The following is a 17,371-nucleotide window of genomic DNA, read 5'->3' as shown; positions in this document are numbered from 1 at the left end:
GAGACTAATCATGTTCTGTTTTCTGTATTCCTAATCCTTGAATATCTTTCTAAATCCTTATTTACTTGCATTCAAACTTTTACAGTTCCATACCAAACATTCCCTTTTACAAAATACGACATTAACTTTGGGGAAAAAAGGCAAGACGCAGAGGCTCATGCCTGTAATCCTAACACTTTTGGAGGCCAAGGCGGGCGGATCACCTAAGGTCAGGATTTCGAGACCAGCCTGGCCAGGAGTTCAAGACCAGCCTGGCCAACATGGTGAAACCGCCATCTCTATGAAAAATACAAAAATTAGCCAAGTGTGGTGGGCGCATGTAATCCCAGCTACTCTAGAGGCTGAGGCAGGAGAATCACTTGAACCCGTGACACGGAGGTTGCAGGGAGCTGAGATCGTGCCACTGTACTCCACCCTGGGGGACAGAGCCAGACTCCATCTCAAAAAAAAAAAAAAAAAAAAAAGGAAAAATGTTCTCCTCTTTTTAGAATAAACTAATAATATTGGAGAGAACAAAGCTACTAAATATATTAATACTTCATGGCAACATGAAACCATTACCTGCATGGTTACAAGTCAAATGCATGGAATGAAAGCAAAGTTTTTCATCAGTCAGTGATTGTGACTCTTACACTAGCTTTCAACTCTTTCCTGTTAACCCTTTGTTGTAATCCCCTATTCTCTGTTTGCATATTTTTAATGCCTCCCTTTTTGCTTGTTCAAATTCCAAAGAAGAATATTTTGTGTTTACATGACAACTCTATGCTGTTGAACAGCCCAGTGGCATACTTTTGTCTGCATAGCCATTTAGGCACCTAAAGTGTTTTAGGCTCTATTATTATCAACATAGTTTCCAGAGTTAGCCAGGGTTCATGTCTATTTCACACAGTTAAAAAAAAAAAAAAAGGAGAAATGAAGGCATGCACATGGAAGGCTGAGAAGCAGTGTGCATCGCACCTCGCATTGGCTACTACGGGCCACTGCTGGGGAGTCTAGGATGTACCCTAGCCTCCTTTGCCACGAAGCTGTATTAATATTCTCTAGCAGATACCACATTTGGCAGAGTAACTACAACTGGGGCTACTACTTGGTTGAGTTTGTAGTACTTCGTCATTCTCTCACATCTTTCTGATTTTTGTAGCAGACCAGAGTAAAGCATTAAATGAGGATGTGAGGGAGTCACTCTTTAAGAGTGACTCTGATCTCTTTCTCTCCTGGATTCAATGTTATCTTTAAATTATCTTCTTAATGAGGAGGAGAGAGAGGAGTGACAGTTTCAGATGCTTCTACTTGGCCTTCCTCACTATAGTAGCTTTTATCCCACAGGCCAAGGAACCAGTGTGGAAATTCTGCCAACTATTGAGTATGTTCATTCTAACCATATAGTCAAGCACCAGATAGTTCATGGACTGAGTGGGCTCACTGTGAGCCAGACTAGGTCACGGACTCCCGTTTATTACTCTCCCTACCCCATCTACCCCCACTTTGACAGTGGGCCACAATGATGCTTCAGGTCCCTGGGTCTTAATATCAACTCAGGTTCTTATTCAGCAGTGATGGTTCATCTCCATGCAATGTGTGGATGTCCTCCTTTGCCCAGTGGTTACCCCAGAGGTTCCCATGGTCACCTCAGTAAACACTTGTGGATCTCTTTAGGGAAGGACTAGGGAATCATCAGTTATATAAATGAGTGGACAGAGTCCTTCCTTCTGAGAACTCATCCTCTCTTTCAGTTTATACTGAAATATATACCATTGTTTATACTTCTGAGAACTGGCTTATGGCCAGAAATGGGGCAAAAGGTCATGAATTTATTAACTGATTTATTTTAATCATATAAACGAAGCAATATTTCTGTTGCAATCCATTTATCTTGTCTCCTGGAACTTTGTGTCCTAGTAACCATCTCCAAAGTTTTTTGCGGTTAAGGTGCCCCTGGCTGTAACTAGTCTTGTCACTCGTTCTGATAATTGAGCCTACCCTGCTTTTGACAGTTAGTGGCCATCATCTGGTCTGTTATGGTAGGATCCTGTCATCTCAGTTGCGCTCCTGGAGCCCAGTTCTGTGTAGCGTCTTCTGCCATTTGCATCTTTTCCTACCAGCCTTAGTCTATAGAGGACAGCTTCCACAGGACTTCTTTTGGATGCTGGTATCCCTTTCACTAGCTCATTCCTTCTCACTTTTGTCCTCCAGCTTCTCATAGAACAGAGTTAACTGATGGACTTTGGCTTCGGGTGGCATATCTACTCTAGCGTGCTCACTTCTCTGAGCCTTTGGATCCCTTCCATCCTTCGCCATTTGCCATTGAAATTCTAGAAATTTAAATTTCATTTACAATAAACCATCACTTCTTCCCAACTTTCCAGAGCCAACTGGAGTTTTATTACCACTGTCTACTAGAGTCCTCTGTAGGGTGGTACATTCTCTGTCATGCCAAAGCGCTTCATTATCCATAAACTAGCCCTTATCTTACCTTAGGTTTCACCCTGTTTGATCCAGCATCTTTGGGGACCAGTCCTTTTATTACATCAAGTTGACTAGGTCCCGCAGCTCTATTGGAATGTAGTCCCTTCTTCCCTCAGCAGTGCCAGCCCTTTCATGGCTGGGTTATGTTGGACCTTCACCTTTGTTATTGAACTGGTGGCCAGGAGGGGATAAGAGGGGTAAATCTGGAAGAGTGACATGTTCCCTTATAAGGCAGAGGTTCTAAATAATCTCAAGGAGAAGGGGAGTGCTAGCTGTTAACTGGAAAGAAAGAGCTACTTCTGAAATCCATAGATTTCAGATGACTCAAGCAATGCAAAGCTTTTTTTATGTATTTATTTATTTTTATTATACTTTAAGTTTTAGGGTACATGTGCACAATGTGCAGGTTTGTTACATATGTATACATGTGCCATGTTGGTGTGCTGTACCCATTAACTCATCATTTAGCATTAGGTGTATCTCCTAATGCTATCCCTCCCCCCTCCCCCCACCCCACAACAGTCCCCAGTGTGTGACATTCCCCTTCCTGTGTCCATGTGTTCTCATTGTGTATATACCCAAAGGATTATAAATCATGCTGCTATAAAGACACATGCACACATATGTTTATTGTGGCACTATTCACAATAGCAAAGACTTGGAACCAACCAAAATGTTCAACAGTGATAGACTGGATTAAGAAAATGTGGCACATATACACCATGGAATACTATGCAGCCATAAAAAATGATGAGTTCATGTCCTTTGTAGGGACATGGATGAAGCTGGAAACCATCATTCTCTGCAAAGTTTTTTGAGTTCTTGAACTCAGATTTTCCTATTCTGTTTTTCTGGGTCCTACTCCTTCCCAGTTAGTTCCCTGACCTCGATGTAGCAGACTTGGGAAAAAGAATATGCTGAGAATTCAACCTTCAAGGGAGCTCTGCTACCTATAATGAAGTCCTAGACCTAATCCTCAGCTTTTGATACCCTGCAGGAGATGGGTTCCTTTACAGACTTCCAAGGACGTTCACTGGATTTAGTGCCATTCATACCTACTCATTGGAGTTCTCTATCATGTGTGCCTTACAACAGCACATGTATAGTGCTATACAATGAACTTTCATTCATATCGCATGTTGTGACAACTGCTGCCTTTTGAATTGATGCAAGTGCTTGTTCTCATATTAAAACCATCTCAGTTGTTAGCCATGACAAATATTACCTCAATTTTGAAAATTAAGGAATTGAGACACAGAGAGATTAATTTAACTGTCCAAAGTCACACAGCCAGTAAGTAGCAGAATAGAACTTGTTCCCAGGTAGCCAAATGCCAGAGTCTATGCTGATTCTCACTACAATGATGCTGATTCTCTTGGTACTGTTTGATGCCAACCAAGTATGAATTGAAACTTAAATATAGCAACTGAAATCAAATGCCAGTATTTTATGATAAAACAGACATCTGGATGAACCTTAATATGATTATATTAATTTTAAGATAAACAGCTAAATGAAAAAGCAGCATTTCATTATTTTTATAAAGGGTGTATTGATAACTCGTGAGTTGAAAACATGGCAGCAGATTAAAGATTCCTGTTTTTCACATTGTATGGCTTTCAGACTGTTCACCAGGTGTGTCAGTACATTTCAGAAGAAATGTCCAGCTATCATGACTGAGCTGCTAAATGCCAAATATTTTTAAATAATGTTACTAATTATTAGAATAAAGAGTTCCCATGACCTACTTCTTAATTGGCCCTGCAACAATTACTGATATCTCATAGAGAAAAAAAACACAAGATTTTTTCCTGTCTTACTCTATTTGTCCTTAATTTTACTTTTTTTTCTAAATTGTTAGTTGCCTATGCATCTGTGTGACTATTTTCACTTGCCATTGTGTCATCAGCTGGTATTATAGTGAGCCAAAATTATCCACATCTTCTTAAGTATGGAACAACTACATCGTCATAGAACTTATAGTGATGGACAGTCACTAAGTTTGCGATTGCGTTAAATTTGAATTTGGAGAATGAAAGAAGAGAGGTTATTAAAATGCCAGGGACACACAAGAGCCGGACCTTTTTTAAAAAAATAATCTCAAAGGCAGTTTTTTATAGATGACTTTAGAAATTAAGCCCTAAAAACATCCTTGGTGCACTGGTCTTTCTAAGTACTGGCATTCAGCAATGAAAATGCAGTGCTTTTCTTGTCCATGTCTAGAGGAAAAAAGCACTATCAGTTATTTAGAATCTGATTTATACCTTAAGAGAGTGGCTGCCACTCTCTGTGATTTCAGGGAAGTCGGGTATCAAGGAGCAATTTTCAAAGAATTGAAAGCCGATGCAGGGTTATGAATAAACTCTGAGAGGTTTGACCTTCCCTGTCAAACGATAAGGCCATAAATATGTTGGTAATTCTGCTTTGTTGTGAGCACCTGTTCTTTTTCATCATTGTGGAGTTTCTAGGATACCAAAAATTGATAACTGTAAAACTAAAATATTTTATTGTATTAAAAATACTTGAAAAGTAGACAATACAGGGTAGAGAACAGTTTTTTGCATGTTCCTTTTGAAATGTGTCTGGAATTGGACCATCCAATTTTGAAAACTTTACAAGGTCCAATCAAATTCAGTATAACAATGTGGTCATATTTTACCATTTATTTGAATGAAGACAGCATAAATGGTTTTTGGACAGGAACGGAGATAGTTAATGTATAATATTTTTAATGCTTTTTTCCCCAGTATGCCAAATTCATTATGACATGTGGTTCATTCTTGTTCAGATGGAGGCTTTGTCAGCAATCACATACAGTACAGTGTGTTTGAGCATTTTCAGTGCTGTTAAGCATAAAGTGTTCTGTTTTAATGATTATGTTTCCATCTTCATTAAATAACTGTTGAGGAACCTTTATTCTCTGACTTCACCATTACCTTTCTCAGACTGATAGCCCAGGAGAAAACAAAGATAAGCAGGGGAAAAAAAACAGTCCAGATAACCCCCAGAGAAGAGGAGGGAAAAGTGGTCATTTTCTTTTATTTTAGAAACAAAAATAAATAAATAAAACTTCTTATTTTTTACAATTTTAAAAGAGACCCTTAAACTCTTTTGAACAAACACATAAAAAACACCAAAAATGATTTTTCTGTTTTATGGTGGCCTAAAAAAGCAGAAAGAGGACAAGGAATGAGAAGGAAAAAAGGCAGTGGGCATACAAAGATAAAATAGTGCAGACAAAGCCATCTGGAGAGGGACAGCAAGAGATTGAGAGTGTGTTAGTTATCTATTGCTGTGTAACAAATTGCCCCAAAACTTGGTGGCTTAACACAACAATAAACATTTATTATCTTTCAAAGCTTCTCTGTGGGTCAGGAATTTGGTCTTAGCTGAACGTTTCAAGCTTAGGGTCTTGTATAGCTTGGTTGTCCTGGTGTCAGGCATCAGATTCCATGTGGCTGACAAGTTGGTACCAGCTGGTGGCAGCGATGGGTGTGAGGTTGGATTCCTCTCAATACGGACCTCTCCAAAGGGCTGCTGGAGTGTCCTCATGACATAAGGATTGGCTTCCCCCAGAGCAAGTAATCTTCAATAGCAAGCAAGAGGGCAGCTGTATTTTTTTTTAAATGATCTAGCTTCAGAAGTTACAATACACCCGCACTTCTGCAGTGTCCTGTTGGTCATACAGGTTAGCTTATTCAGTGCAGGGAATGCAAGGGCACAAATACCAGGAGGCAAGGTTCACTGGGTGCTGTTTTGGAGCTTGATTGCCACAGAGAAATAGGGAAGAGAGTGGTAGACAAACACAGACACACAGACCTATATGAACAGGAGAGGGGAGAAGACTGGGTAGTTGAGTCAAGTCCAGGGTGAGGATGATCATGTTCTCCTGAAGTGCGCTTGGTTTGTGACGAGTGTAAAGGCCGCTTAATATCACTTGTTAATTCTAACCCAACCTGTCACATCTAGTATGCTTAATTGTACTCTCATTACAATAATCTTTTCTAGCATCAAAATGGAAAGCTTAGTTGTATTAAGGCATATTTTTCTCAGAAATATTACCACGATTTTACCTTAAAGGATAAAAATCTATATATTTCCCTTCCAACATACACACACACACACACACACACACACACACACCAGTATCAGTGCTTTTACATTTCTCATGTCAAAGTATCTTATCTGATATAGAAGAGGAATCAAAATAAGACCACTATAACAATGAAGATTGTAATCTACATAACTTGAAAGGAATGTTTATTCTGACATTTTTGCCTAAACACAGTAGATTGTAGGTTGTGAAGTACTTCTCAAGTTGCTTTCAGAAGACAACTGTATCCCAACATTCAAGATCCCCAAAATGAGAGGCGGGTACATTGACTTTCTAAAAGTAAAAGTAATTGAGTGTGTTACCTGTGATTTAATCCGTTTGTTTTCTAAACATAATGATAGCAGATGTTTTTGGAGCATTTACTCTTTGGCAGGCACTATTCTAAGGGCTTTGCGTTTCAAGCCATTAAGTTCCCACAGCAACGTTTTTATTCTAGTTTTGTAGTTAAAGAAAATGAAACTTAGACATGATAGAAAGGGATTGAAATCCATGAAGTCTTTCTCCAGCACCTACAATACTCTGTCTGTCTGTCTGTCTGTCTGTCTATCTGTCTATCTGTCTATCCATCCATCCATCCATCCATCTGAGACAGAGTCTTGCTCTGTCACCCAGGCTGGAGTGCAGTGGCACGATCTCGACTCACTGCAACCTCCGTCTTCTGGGTTCAAGTGATTCTCCTGCCTCAGCCTCCCAAGTAGCTGGAATTACAGGCACCCGCCACCATGCCTGGCTAATTTTTGTATTTTTAGTAGAGACAATGTTTCGCCATGTTGACCAGGCTGGTCCCGAACTCCTGACCTCAGGTGATCTGCCCGCCTTGGCCTCCCAAAGTGCTGGGATTACAGGCATGAGCCACCGTGCCTGGCTTACAGTACTCTTAATGGTCATGCTGCATGCAGGGTAGATTAACCCAGGCAAGTTCAAAAGAAGGATTCACTAACAATGACAGTGATTTCCTCAGACTCCATGGACAGAATCTATAGTATCCCCAGACTTCTCAAGAGTTAGGAAAAGAAAATGGAATGCTTTCTGAAACCTGGGAGTGTTTCTCTTGAGGGAAGGGGTCAGCCTGGAGGTAGGTGGGTCTGATTTACTTTTTAAAGGGATCATTTTCAACTGCTGGTTTGGGAACAGACTCTAGTGAGGCAAGAGGAGACATTATGGCAAAGTGCACGGGGTGGTAATGAATGAGACTGTGAGATGTGATAGGAAGTGATAGGAATTCCGAAACTATTTAGAATAGGGTCAGTAAGATTTCTTTATGGGTTAGATGTGGGGTATGGGAAAAGAAGAAATCCTTTGGCCTAAGCAGTTGGAAAGATGGAGTAGCTCTCAACTGAGATCAAAAGCTGTGAATGGGGTGGGTTTGAGGTAAAAGGTCAAGATATGTAAAACAGGCAATTGGACATGCAAAAGCAGAGTTTGGGAGAGAAGTCTGAGCTAGAGATCCAAATTTGGGATTCCACGACATCTAGATGATTGAGATCACAAAGAGTGTGAATATGGGCAGATGAGGGAGGAGGATCTTGCTGAGAGTAAGGAGTTGAGACCCTCCATCATTGAGAGTTTGAAAAGAAGGGGAGGAGCCAGTGAAAGACACATGGGTTAAGAGGAAAATCAAAAGAGTGTGGTATTCTGGAAGCAAAGTAAAGATAATTTATCAAAAAGAGAGAATGATAACCCATTGCAAACACTGCTGATAGGTCAACTCAAATGAAAACTAATAGTTGACCATTGAATTTAGCAACTTGGAGGTCATTGGATTTCTCAGTGAAAGCCAGTTTGGAAGAGTGATGGGGGCAAAAGCTTATTTGGTATGACTCTTAGACAGTATTAGGTCGTTCTTGCATCGCTATAAAGAAATCCCTGAGACTGAGTAATTTATAAAAGAAGAGGTTTAATTGGCTCTAGGTTCTGCAGGCTATGCAGGAAGCATAGCAGCATCTGTTTCTGGGGAGGCCTCAGGAAGCTTCCAATCATGGCAGAAAGTGAAGGGGGAGCAGGTGCATTACACAGCAAAAGCAGAAGCAAGAGAGTGGGGGGCGGTGCCACACACTTTTAAATGACTAGATCTCACAAGAACTCACTCTCACAAGAATAGCATCAAGGGGATGGTGCTAAACCATTCATGAGAAATCCACCCTCATGATCCAGTCACCTCCCACCAGGCCCCACATCCAACGTTGGAGATTACAATTCAACATGAGATTTGGGCAGGGACAAATAGGAAAACTATATCAAAGACAGAATAGAGAAGAATTGGAGACAGTGAATTTAGACAGCGCTTTCTAGGAATCTTAATGTAAATGGGAACAAATAAATGGGGTAGTAAGGTGGTAGATGGCAGATGAAGAAGGTCAAGAGTTGTTATATGGAAACTACTAAGCTTAGTGTTTTCCTTTTCATAATATTTATTGTACTCCTACTGTGTAAGTAATACTATACAGATATATATATATATATCTGTGTGCAGTGGCACATGCCAGTAGTCCCAGCTCCTCAGGAGGCTGAGGCAGGAGGATCACTTGAGCCCAGGGGTTTGAGGCCAGCCTGATCAACGTAGCCAGAACCCATCTCAAAATTTAAAAAAAAAAAAATCAATAAGATCTGCTTCTCTCCTTGAGGCATTTATCTTCTGGTAAGGGAATTAGACTTGAAATAGTGTGTGTGGAGAGCAGAAGGTATGCAAGTAGCCCAGATTACAAGTTCAACAAAGGATTCTGAGAAGGATAGTGGATTAGGTGGCATCTGAACTGAGTGTTGGGACTTGTACCATCTGAATATTAAGCCTACCTGCTTTTCATTAATATTTTCTAAGATTGGGGGAGAGGAGAAGCAAAATTGTCCTGTTCTTGCTTTATGATACTGGATTTTTTTTAAAAAAATGACTATTGTATCTCAGTTTTCTTGTTCATAGCCCAGTTATTGATTTTGCTTTAACCATTGTTTGTGAACTTCTGGAAAACCCAATAGGCATGTTTTGAAAACATGAATAAGTGTTTCACACAGACTTATCTGCATCCTCTGCATATTCAGTCACCAACACAGAACAGCGAAATGAATGGAGACATGATAACATAGTAAATAAAGAGAATGGGACATTCTATTGAAGATACATGGATGAAGAAGATAGGCATTCACTGACTTATTCATTCATGTACTGTGCGAGTCTGTATTATTTAGGATAAACTTTAGGCAAGGTCATGCAGAAGCTTAACTTGGAAAGTGAATATAGGGAACAAAAAGGAAGAATGGGGAAAAAGCAAGCAATGAGATAAATGGGCCAGACTGGCTTTTAAAGTTAGAGCCTAGAAATACATGATGACATAGTAAAAACAAGTGGGCTTTAAAATCACAGCATACTTGGGTTGAGATATCACACCTACTGTTACTAGTTGAGTTATCCTGAACGAGTTCATGACTGCCCTGAATCTACAATCTTTATTTTAGCAGTAATTCTACCACACAAGGTTGTTACGAGAATTATAGTGCCCAGCAGAATATTTGCACCTAGCAAATACTCAAAAATTGTTTCCTCACTGCTATGGTCTGAATGTTTGTGTCTCCCCTCCCCCGTGCAAAACTCCTATATTGAAATCCTAAACCCCAAGTTTGGAAATGGGGTCTTTAGGAGATGATTAGGTCATGAGAATGGAACCCTTGAATGGGATGGGTACTCTTCCAAAGGAAGCCTGAGAGAGACGCCTTGCCACTTTCCCCACGTGAGGACAGACTGAGAAGGTGCCATCTATAAACCAGCAAGCAGGTGCTAACCAGACACTGAATCTGCCAGCATATGGATCTTGGGCTTCCCAGGGTCCAGAAATTTGAGAAGTAAATTTATGTTGTTTATAAGCTACCATTTTGTGGTGTTTTATTGTAGTTGCCCAAATAAAGTAAGATACTCATTTTTCTTTTCTTTTGTTTGTGTGTGTGTGTGTGTTTTTGTTTTTTTTTTTTTTTGAGACGAAGTCTCGCCCTTGTTCCCCAGGCTGGAGGGCAATGGCGCGATCTCGGCTCACTGCAACCTCTGCCTCCCGGGTTCAAGCAATTCTCTTGCCTCAGCCTCCCGAGTAGCTGGGATTACAGGCACCTGCCACTAAGCCTGGCTAATTTTTTTTTTTTTTTTTTTTTTTTTGTATTTTAATAGAGACAGGGTTTCACCATGTTGGCCAGGCTGGCCGCGAACTCCTGATGTCAGGTGATCTGCCCGCCTCAGCCTCCCACAGTGCTGGGATTACAGGCATGAGCCACCACGCCTGGCCAAGATACTCATTTTTCTCCCCGTTTTTTCTTTAACTAGATCTTTCTCATTATTTCTTCCAGGTTACAGAGTTTGATAGTCATGCTGGTTTTCAAAATAAATAAATGCAAATTTGTTGTCTTTCCCTGCACACTTTCTTCAGGAACACTAACAATATCCCATGAGCATTATTAACATGAGTGAAAAAAAACACCAGACACCCAACATTCAGTTAAGCATGCTGAACATCAGCCATACCACATTCTCAGCTAGCAGAAACCCTGCCTGGAGTTTGATAATGAATAGGATCATTCCAGTAGTTCTCCCTACGGTTGAACCATCTCCCCACTTATCCTCCATTCTCCTGCCAGTCTTAATGACTTGTAGCTTCTGAGATAACATCAAAGCGAAGTGCATGGGGATTGATGAATAGCTCATCTGACAAAAGGTGGGGGGTTCAGGTAGAAGGGAATGTTTGTGCTTACAGTAATTGTGGGAAGCTGATTGTCTATTGAAGGGGACTCTCTTTGGTAGCTCTTTTATAGTAAGAAAGTTGGAGCAGTTAATAATACAGGAAGAAAGTTGAAATATGTATTGCAGTACCAGCATTCCAATCAACTCTTTTACAATTATAGAAAATGTGGGAAATACGTTAATATATTTAGAATCTGAATGAAATATTACTTAAATTATTAGTATCACTAAAAAAAAGATAACATTGAGTTATCACAGTATTTGGCTAAATTCATGTTGAGAATTCCAAAAAATAACTTGAAGAATTTCACATTGGGTTTAGTGACCAGATATTAGGCTTCAGAAGGAGTTCTTAGAACTTTTTTTAAAATGATGAACAAAGTAAAAGAGGTATGCTCTTATTTAAAAATTCATTTACTAAAAACTAGAGCTTCTGTATGACAAATTGGAGAAATGACTCTCCTTAAGATATCTTAATGTCGGCTGGGCACCGTCGTTCATGCCTGTAATCCCAGCACTTTCAGAGGCTGAGGTGGGCAGATCACGAGGTCAGGAGTTTGAGACCAGCCTGACCAACATGGTGAAACGCCGTCTCTACTAAAAATAAAAAAATTATCCAGGCGCGGTGCTGGGCGCCTGTAACCCCAGCTACTCAGGAGGCTGGGGCAAGAGAATCGCTCCCGTGATGGGGGTGGAGGTTACAGTGAGCCAAGATCGCACCACTGCCCTCCAGCGTGGGCGACAGATCGAGACGTTGACTCAAAAAAAAAAAAAAAAAAAAAAAAAAAGGAAGGTATCTTAAGGTTTCATGGAGGTATAGCATTAAAATGTTTTTCTTTTCCCTTCTTTCTGCTAATATTTTACGTTAGTCTTATGAGGGCTAATCACACTTATTTTTCTTTAAAAATTACTGGAGCAAAGTGGCCAGGTTTTCAAAAAAATAAAAAGCAGAAAGGAAAGAAAGTGTGGGTTCAAATTAAACCTGGAGGAGCTGATAAATGGAGAAAAGTAAATCAACATATATAATATGAGTGCTTTAAATGCTATTCTTGGCACGTTCAACGTGTTATTTCATCCTGAAAATAACTCAGGGAGGTAATATTGTAGTCCGCATTTTACAGAAACACATAAAATTACATTTTAAGTGTATTTCGAGCACTAGTGACAGGGTCTTCATGATTATTGGTGTACAGTTGTATCCAATTAAGCAAACATTATCTAGATCGGGGTGTCCAATTTTTTGGCTTCCCTGGGCCACATTGCAAGAAGAATAATTGTCTTGGGCCACACATAAAATACACTGACACTAACATAGCTGATGAGCTTTAAAAAAATAGCAAAAATATCTCACAATGTTTTAAGAAACTTTACGAATTTGTGTTGGGTGACATTCAAAGCTGTCCTGGGCTGCATTTAGCCTGTGAGCCGCGGGTTGGGCAAGCTTGATCTTATCAAAGAATAATGGGTCTGTCTCTTGAGTCCTTTCAGTTCACCTGGACCTTCCCTCATCTACTCAGATACTGCGAGAAGATTTTTCAAAGCATATTGACACCTTTTCATCAATACATTTTCTTTAAACAATGAAACAATCAGGTATTTATTTGATACATATGTTCCTTCCACTGTGCTGTAAGTCCAATAGAAAAAAAAATAGATTCTTCTTCTTCAAAGAAAGTTTATTCTTTTTAGGGATACAACATGAAACTATTTGAGGGATGCAATACAGTACCAAAGTGCTACATTTTGTAGCATAAATAACTAAAATTGTAGCATTCAGGAGGAAGTCATCTTTGCTATTTAGAACACATAGGGAGATTTCATTAAAAAAGTAAAGCTTGCATTTTGCTTTGATGTTTCTCTGGATTGAGGATGGAGAAACAGTATAGAAGCAGACAGGAGAGCATGGGCATCCTGATCAGATGCTATGTTAAGAAAAGCATTTATCTAAAGTAATTTGAAAACTCTGAGATCACACTAACTCAAAATATATCTTTCAATGCAACCTGTCCTGTTTCTGCTGTCAGTAACGCTTACTTCTGGGATAAATATTGTCTCTAGAAGTCATCATTTAAGATGTCTATATCTTTTGAAGAAGCCAAGGTTGGGTTTTTCTCTGACTGGAATAAAAGGAAGGCATGAAGATAAGATATGATCCATTGTAAAAAAGGCATAAATGCAGAGGTGATAACAAAGCAGAGACATCAGTGTCATGTTTTATTTTGTAATATCCAATGTGAGGCGATTGATAAGGAAATTAGCCTGTCATTAGAGTTATTTACTATCTCTAACAACAGTAGGCATTTCATACATGTTTTTGACTTTTGAATAAACAAACTAACTTAACTACATGAAGAAGGTTTTCTTTTGGATAACTGTTGAGTATTGTCATTAACCCTTTAATAGTACAGCTAGCTCATGTCAGAACACGTATGTGATTTCAGCCAGAGGTTATTGACTAACTTCTAAAACAAAAATCAAATGGGAAGTTATTAAGTTCAAAACATATTCTTGAAATGTTCTGACTATGGAAATATTAAACCAAAATATGCTAATTTTGGGTGTTGTGTGAAAAATATTATTCCCAATCAACATTTTCCTAAGTCGATTTCATGAAATGAAGCTTCCATGGGAAATTACGAGATGATATTTGAGCAGCAGAGGAAGGTTCTGTGGTGAAGTAAATTTTGGAAATACTTATTCAGGTAAACAGGGTTTGTGTTTACTTGTTTTTGCTGCAAGATTGCCTAGAACATCTAACATGCTGGCAAAAATCGTGGTTTCCAAGAGGTGAATTGACAAAGCGATTTTTCCAATCTGTATTTGACCCTGGGAGTAATGTTCTATGGAAAGCACTTTAGAAAATGTTCTAACATGATTTGAAATTCTAAAAGCTATCTGTAGATAACATATTAATGCTTTTTCAAAGGGAACACCCCTCAATTTAATATATATACATGCAACATTAATTTGATACAGGCTATTTCAAATGAACCCAATACACTTTTATTTTGAATTCTACATTTGTGGAACAGAATCAAAGAAAATATATAAGACTTCCAACTCTGAGGTTTTACAACTACAAGTTCACTGGAGAGATCCTTTATCTTGTGACTACTTTCAGCTATGTGAGCAGTCACAGTATGAAAATATACCAGCACAAAACTCTGTTGTGTAGGAGAAGTAACCTTTTTTCCTGCTAAATATAATGTAGATACTTCTGTCGACTTCTTTTACTCTTCTTTCCTGCAGGCTATTTAATTTCCTGCAGTGTTTGTTGATAAATTTTTAAAGTACCTGGACCAGCAAACAAAAGATGAGCTACCAGAGACTGGCCTTGTGTTTAATCCGTCCACAGCAATGTTTCATTCATACAGGGTCTAACCATGTGCCACTAATTGTGGCTGCCATTAGCCTCAGAGTGTAGGTTCAGCATTAACAACAACTTGATGAATGCATGGCCACTTTATAAACTAGCATTGGCAGCTTCTCCTTGAATTGTTTACACTAAATCTAATGTGTTTATGTTCTTTTTGTGTTCAATGCTTTCTGAATGATCTTGTTAATTGGCTGTATATTTTGCGATATCCACACTGAAATATCTTAGCACCAAACTTGGCATAGTTATTGGATTTAAGGATGTTGGTATGTAAACAGAATTCAGATATCTCTCTGGTATTTTTCTTTCTTTTATTCTTTTTTTTTTTTTTTTTTGTAGAGACATGGTTTCACTATGTTGTCTGGGCTTGTCTCCAACTCCTAGGTTCAAGTGATCCTTCCACCTCAGCCTCCTAAATTGCTGGGATTACAGACATGAGCCACCATGCCCCGTCAATGTTTGGTATTTTTCAAAGGCAAAATCTAGAGTCAGCTTTAATCTTTTCTCTCGGTTATGTCATTGTCCTTTGGAAAGTGGAGGTATAATACAAAACAAAGGGACAGCGATTTCTCACCCCTTCATATTTGTGTGTATTTTGTTCTACCCTGACATGACAGTCTAGGGAAAGTAATACTGTTACGCTGTTTGTCTTTCACATGATTGTAAGTATGCTTTCCAGCACACATACCAAGCAACATCTGTGTTACCTTTCCCTAAATTACAATTTCATATTATTAAGGTTGTTAGATGTGTTGAAATAACCACAATTGGAAAAACAACCTGACTGTGATTGATTTTTGTTCTTTCTTTACTATATAGGGCTGCCTTTGACTTCAAAGAGTTATCTTAGTTCAGAAAAGAGGCCAGAGCAGGAACCTGTGAAATGATTCATGGGACAAGATGGAAGTAAATGATGAGTTCATGCACCTCTAGTCTCCAGTAATGGCATAAATCCATAGGGAAGTTCTTTAATGTCAGCGTGTATGCCTGCCTGTGTCAAGTCACATATAGGCTAGCACATATTATGAATTAAGAAATCTGGGGAATGAACAAAAATTCCTTTATACAGTTGTTCATTTTCAAAAGATGTCATATAGACTTGAAGATACAGGAGGAAAGCAAAATATTGCTCTCATTTAACCATAAAAACTGTATTTGCATGTTTATAAACACAAAGACCATTCACATATGGCTAAGCACCTTTTTGGAACAAGAGAAAACATGGTTAATTGATTGTGGGCTAAGGCCTATCTGTGACTTCTCAAGTCCACAAATGAGTTTATTCCCAGACTGAAAATTTTAAGGCCTGTTGATTCTTTAAAATAATGAGGAAGGCAATGAATATATAGCATGCTTACTACTGTGTCATTTAAATCATTGGATTTTATAACAGCCCTCCTCTCCCTGGGAGAATAAAACTTAGCATGTATATGTGCTGTTTCCTTTGCGTTACATGATACAAGTTGAAGAATACTCTCTTGGGGAGTTAATATCACAAATTGAAAAACACTTCCTTCTTTCCTTCGCCATTCTTAACAGAAGTCACCTAGGAGCACCAAACATGCTAACGTATTCAGCTAGGCACTGCCAAACCATTAAGCAGGCCACAGACAGAGGAAAGAAAATCATCAATTAAGAGACAAGAACTAACTGTAACACACTGAAAATAAGATAGCTCAAGAACACAGGAATTCCTCTTTGATAAGTGATGGAGAAGTCGCACTCTAACAACAGGTCTCATTGTCAGAAACACCGTTATCAGATGCAGAAGTACAGAGATCTGGACAAGGTGTACCTTCCTTTCCTTGTTCCACTGGTGCTCTCTTGAGCCCTCCACTCTCTGCCCCCAAAATGTCCAGAATGCTACAGGTTACCTATAACCCCTCTGAAATTGCTGTGTTTTCTGATAGGAACCCTAAGAGTACTGCCCTTCAACAGGAAACTGGGTGGCGATCCACCTACATGATAAGTCATCACCAATTCCTGTTCCTTATCTGCTGAAGCCAATGTAAGGCTAAGGAAATCCGAATTTCTAAAACATCTGTCTCATCAACTCCTTTTTTATTTTGAGATGGAGCATCGCTCTGTCGCCCAGGCTGGAGTGCAATGGCACAATCTCGGCTCACTGCAACCTCTGCCTCCCGGGTTCAAGCAATTCTTCTGCCACAACCTCCCGAGTAGCTTGGGTTACAGGCACCCACCACCATACCCAGCTAATTTTTTTTTTTTTTTTTTAGAGACAGGGTTTCACCATGTTGGCCAGGCTGGTCTTGAACTCCTGACCTCAGGTGATCTGCCCGCCTCAGCCTTCCAAAATGCTGGGATTACAGGCATGAACCACTGCACCTGGCCTCATCAACTCCTTCTATTAGAAAGAAGGTTTTGTTACCTCTTTGAGCACTTGTTTTAAAAGCGTGCTATGTTTGGCATCTAGGGATGGTCATTTGTATTCTGTTTAGTATATCTGTCTTCAGAGAGAATTATTTATATAATGGAGAATGGTAGGAAGAAACAAATCTCAAATTTGTGTGGCAAGCTATTCAATATAAATCAACTTGGGGTTGGGGGGAGGAATTCTATACAAAAGGAATAAAGGCAGCTCTTACCTAAAAGAAAATAAAAACTTTTTTAGAAAAACAAACAAACAAACAAACGCAAGGCCAGGTGTCGTGGCTCATGCCTGCAATCCCAGCACTTT

General features: G+C 39.3%; 1 protein-coding gene across 26 annotated transcripts in view; it reads left to right on the top strand.

Annotated features, from left to right (window-relative positions):
- Window positions 1-17,371, top strand: part of TPK1 (thiamin pyrophosphokinase 1) — a 384,685-nt gene that overhangs the window by 270,402 nt on the left and 96,912 nt on the right. The window lies entirely within an intron of this gene.

The sequence above is a fragment of the Pan troglodytes genome, chromosome 6 (genome assembly GCF_028858775.2).
Source record: "Pan troglodytes isolate AG18354 chromosome 6, NHGRI_mPanTro3-v2.0_pri, whole genome shotgun sequence".
NCBI lineage: Eukaryota > Metazoa > Chordata > Mammalia > Primates > Hominidae > Pan > Pan troglodytes.
The sequence above is the reverse complement of the archived record's forward strand: the minus strand, read 5'-3'. Positions and strand labels throughout refer to the sequence as shown.